This window comes from Arabidopsis thaliana, chromosome 5, assembly GCF_000001735.4.
Source record: "Arabidopsis thaliana chromosome 5, partial sequence".
Lineage (NCBI taxonomy): Eukaryota > Viridiplantae > Streptophyta > Magnoliopsida > Brassicales > Brassicaceae > Arabidopsis > Arabidopsis thaliana.
Genome location: NC_003076.8, coordinates 11,194,849 through 11,203,128, shown reverse-complemented (window position 1 = coordinate 11,203,128; position 8,280 = coordinate 11,194,849). Strand labels below are relative to the sequence as shown.

Sequence of the window (8,280 nt, the reverse complement as noted above, 5' to 3'; positions counted from 1 at the left end):
TTTTGCTGTTTTGTGGGAGGGGGGGGGCGAGGGCGAGGGGGGGGAGGCGGCGAGAGCAGACAGGGAGCGACCACAAGCGGGCAGGGAGGCGGCCGAAGAGGCGGGGAGAGAAAACCGCGAAATCGGAGGCAGAGGCGGCGGATTAGCGGAAACGCGGGCTAAAACCGGCACGGGGGCCGAGGGGTCACCCGCCCCCAANAGCCCTTGAAGGGTGCACGCAGAACAAAGGGGGATCACGGGCAAACGGGCGTTANNCAAAACGGGGGGTTCGCAAAGGAAAGGTTAGTGGACCCCCACCCAAAATCCCCACAAACATAACATAAACAATTAGAGTACGCATAGAAGGTAGTAAACAACACATAAAACAATCAAGAAATATAACGTTTTCTTAAAGTTTTACTAGGGCCCAATGCATTGCCTTCCTCCACACACCGTGAATACCCGAGTTATAACCACAATGGCACATAATCGAAACATCACCCTTGGCTATACCGTCGTGTAAACGACCCCGACCCTTTGGTAGCGAGCCCAGTCTCTTCGGGTCCTTTGATCCCCATGAGGCCTGTTGCATCTCGTCAAGCAAACCTCACGAAAGAACGGAATCACAAGGCAAGGCCTGCTACATCCCACTTGACCGTAGCATGCTTATGGATCAACTTGGATAACTTTCACAAGCTCCACACGCTACGATACTCAATCAACACTATGAAACATGTGGTTCATTCTCCACACACATAATCATAGTGTTCTCATACTTTGACTATCAAATACTAGCGAGCGGTGTCTAGACAACGCAACCATCCCTCTCAATCGAATGGTGCTTCTTGTAATACAACCACTCCTTTAGGGCAAATGGTGATTCAGTCGCAAACTCTCCTAGCTATTCGATAAGACAACCTCAACAAACTCAAAGATAACATCAACAAAACTAAGAGAAGGGAGAATCGAGAACATGCAAGAAAGAAATCAAACATGCAAGAACCAAAACTGGAACTCACAATCACTGGCGAATCCTCCTAACTTGGTCGACGGTCTCTAACTCGGGATCTCTCTCTCTCTCTCAGATTATCCTAAGGGTTTGGACGATCTCTTGCTCGAACGCTCTCGCTCTCTCTCTCTCTTTGTCTCTCGGGTTTTTCTAAAGGTTCGGATGATCTCTCTCTCTTTCTCTCTATTTGGGCAGCGATTCGATGTAAAGTTCTCTAAGGGTTCAGCTAAAGGGGTGAGGTCCTGTTTACAGGCTAAGGGTGCGAGTTTAAGGGGTAAGAGACGAAACTTGGGCTCCACTTCAGCTTAAGGACAAAACTTGGTCACCAAGTTGGCTCACCCGAATGGATACAGCTCCAAGTTTTCCTTGTTTATAAATAGACAATCCGCGTCTCTCACCTAATGCGCATTTTCTTTTTTCCACCTCTTGCCCTTCATTCGCCTCCTAGGTCAATGCGCGGGGTGCTACATTGTCCCAAATTCCCTAAGAATTGGATGGGCTGGCCTCATTGTCGTCTCCTTCTTCAGTATCGAACAATTGAGGATATTTTACCTGGAACTTTTCTTCATCTTCCCATGTTATTACCCGTCGGTTTTGCTTTCCCTAGAACACTTTAATTTGAGGAATTAACCGCTGCTTGAACTTTTGAATACGGCGTTCTTCGATTTCGAGTGGCCCCTCTGGATAAGTGAGGTTGGTCTTCAATTCGGGTATCGGTTCTGAAATAACAACATTGGGATTTGGTATATGCTTCTTTAATTGAGACACATGAAACACCTTATGAAGTCGCATGATTTCTATCATGTCCAACTTATAAGCAACCTCTCCAACTCGACTCACAATTTGATAAGGGCCAATATAACGAACCGCAAGCTTCCCTATCTTTCCAAATCGATATTTTGCCTCTTGAGTTGTGACCTTTAGGTAGAGCATATCTCCTTCTTGGAACTCCACTTCTCGTATCTTTCGATCTGCGTACTTTTTTTGTTGGTCTTGCGCCTTCTTCATGCTTTCGCATATGAACTGGATTTTCTCTACTGCCTCATCGACTATCCATTGGTCGAATTTGGTTCTTTCTCCTACCTTCGTCCAGCATAATGGAGTTCTACACGGTTTTCCATACATGGCCTCGAACGGTGACATATCAATACTAGAATGGTAGCTATTGTTGTACGAAAATTTAATAAATGGCAGATTTTCCTCCCAACTCCTTCCCCATTCTTAGGCGCATATTCGGATTAGATCTTCGATAGTTCGGATCGTCCGCTCTGTCTGTCCGTTGGTTTCGGGATGAAACGCTGTACTCATGTGAACGTTTGTCCCTAGGGCTTTCTGTAGGTCTTGCTAAAAGATAGCCGAAAACTTTGGATCTCGATCGATTACGATATTGGCTGGTATACCGTGGAGCTTGATCACTTCTTTTATATACCTTTCCACGAGATTGGGAGCTTGGTTGATGCTTCTTACTGGTATAAAATGTGTCAGTTTGGTGACGATCAACAATAACCCATACTGAGTCATTCCTCTGCCCCTTCCTTGTAGGTAATCCGGTGATGAAGTCCATAGAGATCGTTTCCCACTTCCATGTCGGAACATGTAAGCTCTGAAGTAACCCGATTGAAACTTGGGGATCAATCTTTATTTGCTGACAAGAATCACATTGACTTACCCATTTGGCTACCGATTTCTTCATTCTTGGCCAATGATAATATCGGCATACGTCGTTATACATTTTGGTACTACCTGGGTGAAAACTCAGTGTAGACGAGTGCGCCATTCAGAGGATCTCTTGTCGTAAATTTCCTCGATCCGGACCATAATTCTTCCATTGAGTAGCAGGGTGCCATCGTCTGCCCTGTGATATCCGCTATCGTTGGGTCCGTCCAGAGTCTTCAGCTTTGTAACTATCTCTTGTAACTTCTCATCTTATTGTTGTTCTTCTCCGATTTGCTGCAGCATGTTTGATTGTGAAACGGTTTGAAGTCCAAGTGGCTCCGGTGATTCTCCATCGAGGGCAAAAAGATGTATCTGCTTGAATTCTTCCAGAAGCAGATTCAATTCCTTGTCTGCATCTAACTTGGTTCGGCGGCGGCTTAAGGCGTCGACCACCACGTTGGCCTTCCCGGGGTGATATTGAATTTGTAAATCATAATCGGCAATGAATTCCATCCATCTTCATTGTCGCAAGTTTAGATCAGGCTGAGTGAACAAGTATTTAAGACTTTGATGGTCAGTAAATACAAGAACCTTTTTACCATACAAATACGATCTCTAGATTAGTAATGCAAACACTACAGCTGCCATCTCCAGGTCGTGAGTTGGATAATTCTCTTCCATGCTTTCAAAATTGTCGGGATGCATAAGCGATTACTTTCCCATCTTGCATTAATACGCACCCTAACACGACTCTTGATGCATTAGTGTAAATAGAGTAAGGATTACCAGGCTCAAGTAAGGTTAGGATTGTCGCGGTGGTTAATGCTTCGTTCACCTTCTCAAACGCTTCCTCAGCTTCCTTGCTCCAAGCAAATGGTACGCTTTTACTCGTGAGGCGTGTCAAAGGCTTGTTGATGGAAGAGAATCCTTTGACAAACTTTCGATAGTATTTTGGCAAACCCAAGAAGCTTTTGACCTCAGTAACATTGGTTGGTTGCGGCCAATCTTGAATGGCGGCGATCTTCTTGGGATCTACGGTTACTCCTTGCTCCGAGACGCGATGTCCTAGGAATCCAATATCTCTTTGCCAAACCTTGCATTTACTGAACTTAGCATAAAGCGGCTGCTCTCTAAGTCGTTCCAAGACTTTCTGTAGATGGTAATAATGTTCTTCTTGGCTTCGTGAGTAAACGAGGATGTCGTCAATGAATATGATGACAAACTTATCCAAATAATCGTGAAACACTTCATTCATCAATCTCATAAATGCGGCAGGAGCGTTTGTTAGACCAAAGGGCATGACAACAAACTCGTATTGTTTGTAGCGAGTCCGGAAGGCCGTCTTTGTTATGTCAGCTTCAGCAATGAGAATTTGATGATATCAGGATGCAAGGTCAATCTTCGAAAACCAACTAGCTCCTCTCAGTTGATCTAAGAGTTCGTCGATTCTTGGAAGCGGGTACTTATCTTTGATGGTAATGTTGTCGATGCCACGGTAATCGATACACAACCGCATACTTCCATCCTTTTTCTTTACAAATAACACCGAGGCTCCCCATGGTGATGAACTCAGGCGTATGAATCCTTTCTCAAGAAGACCTCCTAGTTGTTGTTTTAATTCTTCTAACTCGACAGGCGCGATTCGGTAAGGAGACTTGGCAATTGGAATAGCTCTGACCTCAAGGTTGATGGCGAAAGGGTTGCTCCGGGGCGGCAGCAAGCCATCTAAAGCCTTAAACACATCTGCAAACTCCCCTACTGCTGAGATGTCTTCCACTTTCAACTCCTCATCGTCTTCTCCACTAATCGCGGTAAGGGTTACTAAATATGCTTCCTCCTGGACTAGCATATTCTCAACACGAAGGGCTGATTCAGAAACCGCTCCGGCACTCGGACTCACTCCGGAATAAACTAACATGGTTTGGTTTCCTAATTCGAATACTACTCGACTCTTAGCACAGTCTATTCGGGCATGGTATCCAGATAACCAATCCATTCCTAGAATTACTTCAAACTTCCTCATGGGCATAATCAAAAGGTTTGCGGGTAAGTTTCTCCTCACATCTCGCTAACACTTTGCAGAGATTCTCTACAATCCTCAAACGATGATCCACAAACTGAAAAATCATCCATGAAAACCTCCATGATATCCTCAATCATCTCTGTGAAGATAGACATCATACCTCTCTAAAATGTCGTAGGAGCATTACAAAGATCGAAGGGCATTCTCCGATAAGCAAATGTACCATAGGGGCAGGTGAAAGTCGTTTTCTCCTTGTCATCTGGATGAATCGGGATCTGAAAGAATCCTGAGTATCCATCAAGGAAGCAATAGTACTTATGATTTGCTAACCTCTCCAACATCTGATCGATAAATGGTAAGGGGAAATGGTCTTTCCTGGTAGCAGCATTCAGCTTTCTGTAATAGATGCACATCCGATGTCCTGTGATTGTCCGAGTAGGAATCAACTCCTCTTTCTCATTCTTGACTACTGTAACACCTCCCTTCTTAGGAACCACATGAACTGGACTAACCCAACTGCTATCTGAAATCAGATAGATAATCCCTGCTTCCAACAGTTTCATAATCTCTTTCTTAACCACTTCTTTCATATTCGGATTCAGCCTTCTCTGATGTTCAACTGAAGACTTAGACTCATCCTCAAGGTGGATCGTATGCATGCATACATCTGGAGATATACCTGCAATGTCATCAAGAGAATAGCCAAGAGCTTTGCGATGATTTCGCAGCTTGCTTAGCAATAAGGTGAGCTCTGCGGGATTAAGAGAAGCATTCATAATAACATGATAAGTAGTTTAGCCCTACAGGAAGTGGTTTCAATTCGATTTTAGGAGCCTTTGCTGGATCCCAATCTCAATTATTAGTCGGCGTTGGAGTCACAGATGGAAGAGCTTCTTCAACTGTAAGTTGCATTACATGTTCGGTCTCATCTAGCAGCTTAGTATATGTAGAAGTTTCACTGTCCAAATCTGCACTATCCTCTATGGAAGAGACCAAAACTCGCTCTAGTGGGTCTTCTAATTTCTTCTCTGAAATACTATCTGAAGCTGATGAAGTGAAAGAATCTATCGAGAATGTTTTCCCTTCTTGACCAAAGTGTTCATATCGAACTGCATAGTGAGATCGCCAACATTCAGCCCTATCCTCCCTTGTCGAACATCTATCATTGCTCCAACTATGTGAACGAAGGATCTCCCAAAGATTAATGGATCCTTAGGTTCCTTCTCATAAGGCAAGACTACAAAGTCTGTAGGAATCATGCTCTTTCCAATCATCACGGGAACATCAATAAGAATTGCATATGGAATTCGAGTAGAACGATCTGCCAACACAAGAGTGATAAAAGTAGGCTCAAGACTGGAATACCCAAGACGCATAGCAACTGAACGAGGCATCAGATTCACATTAGAACCACTACAAGAAAACAGGCAATCAACGACTTACAAAGTAGTCACTTAGTAGTCGTTAATTCTGAATCTACGACTAGTCCGCGACTAATGACAGTAGTCGTTATACCATAGTCGTTAAGTCCAGCTGTCGTCAATTAGTCGTTGATTTACGACTTATTTATGACAACAGACCATACAATATACATTAGTCGTTGAGTAGTCGTATTATAATGGCGACTATTTGGCGACAATTTCACGATTAATAACACTGTACAGAGCGTGTGAAACATATCGTCGTCCAATAGTCGTTAAATTCTTCCGACAATGTTATGACTATGTTCCGATTAAATTCAATGAACCCTGGGTGTCTTTCAAGTAATCGCAAAATAGTCGTAACATATTTTACGACAATTTGCCGACTATTAAACGAGTAAATGTAAAATACCAATGATATGATATACTTAGTCATATAATAGTCGTATAAATTTATACGACTAATGGACGTCTGTTTGATGATTAGGTTATGATTATTTTGGTTTGTCTTAAAATAGTCGGTAATTTGGGTGACTATTTTACGACTACTATACGTTTAATTTGCGACGTTTTTACGACTATTTTGCGACTTTTGGTTTTATCCGAATAAGAATTTGGTCATCGATTGTTGGGTTTCTTGTTTGTTGATTAGTGTTATGGTTTGTTGTGGTTTGTTACTCGAAATGCTATAAATCATGAAAAGATAAACATATATTGAAAATTAAGTTCAAATACACATACAAGTATCTTATTCTTAAACAAACTACTTTATTCAAATAAACATAAGTTCAAGTATAGTGTTTGGTTCTTAAATCTATGGAGCAGTAGGTGGAGTATTTGGGAGACGCTCAGTGGATGTGGAAGAGTGAGTGGCCATGAAGTCCAAGAATTGCGGATCGATTTGGCGGAGATACTTCTCGACTAAGGACAAGTGTTTGAGCTTGTCCTTTTGCTCAGCTGTGACTCGGGCTGACTCAGCTTCTCGGGCTGCAATCTCAGCATCCTGCTTCTCATTATACGCAGCCTGCTCTTCAATTTTCCGTTGAGCTTCTTGCAGCCGTTCTTCTAAATCTTGAAAGGATGCTGAGTCTCCGGGGAGTTAGCGGTTGGCATTGCCTAGAGTGTCTTTAAGATATCCAAGTCCATAAGGATTGCCTCTTGAATCCCTATCTGTGGACTGCAAGAAATAGAGAGGAAGACAATTAGTGAATGAATGCATCAATGGACTCTAAGACTCTGAATTAGACTACAACATCTTACCTCGAGAAAGATGGCTTTATACTCATCTACTGTGAGATCCCAAGGTCGTGAAGTGCCATTAGAGACAGTAGAAGCTGCAGCCTCCAGTTCAGACAGCTTTGATCTCACATTCTGCCCATAAGTTTGAGCAATCTTCTCCGCCTTCCGATCAACATAAGTGCCATCCGACTTAGTGTGTGTCTGGATGAACACCTCACCAAGATGGAACGGTCTTCCCAATTTCTCTTCCTGCAAACTGATAGTAGGTTTTTTTTGGTCAATTATCCTATAACACCAATCATGTCGTTGTAGTATTTTAGGTTGTCAATCCAAATGGGTGTGATGCTAACAATCAAGATGTGATCAGAAGTCACTAAGTCAAGCCAAGCATAACAGGTTTTGGTGTGTTCTAGCAGTCCTAAATGAACATGCAGAAAACAGAAAATCAACGCAAATATGCAACATGCATGCAAAACTATCCTTAACATGCAAAGTGATGACAAATGATGTGAAATGGTATAAAACAGTGATGATATGATGCTAAAGTGATGACAAATGGATGCTCAAAACATGCAAAATACACACTTATCAACTCCCCCAAACTTAGTCTTTGCTTGCCCTCAAGCAAACAATCAAGAACAAGCTGGAGGTGAGGTTTGAAAGCGGGGACTCAGAGCCAAAGCACTAGATAAACCAGATGAAATCAATGTCCAAGTTGAAAGTTCTAAGCTGCAAGATCAAATTCTACTTAAAAACGTTAGCCATGCCTCATCAATCAATCAATCCGACTCATATGCTCGACCTACACAAGTTTTCAAATCTACCAATCCCTTTAACATTCATTAGTTCTGGAACGTGAATCAAGCAATGCATCATCAAAGAACTCATTTGGCTAAGGTAAAAGGTCAAGAGACAAAGATGGTCCCTTACAGAAAGGCTTCAGTAACAAGGGT

General features: G+C 42.7%; 1 pseudogene across 1 annotated transcript; it reads right to left on the bottom strand.

The window, feature by feature from the left end:
- Nucleotides 1-1,447: 1,447 nt before the first annotated feature.
- AT5G29562 lies at nucleotides 1,448-6,079 on the bottom strand (annotated as a pseudogene; the record flags this gene model as incomplete). Its single annotated transcript has 1 exon — nucleotides 1,448-6,079.
- Nucleotides 6,080-8,280: the final 2,201 nt, after the last annotated feature.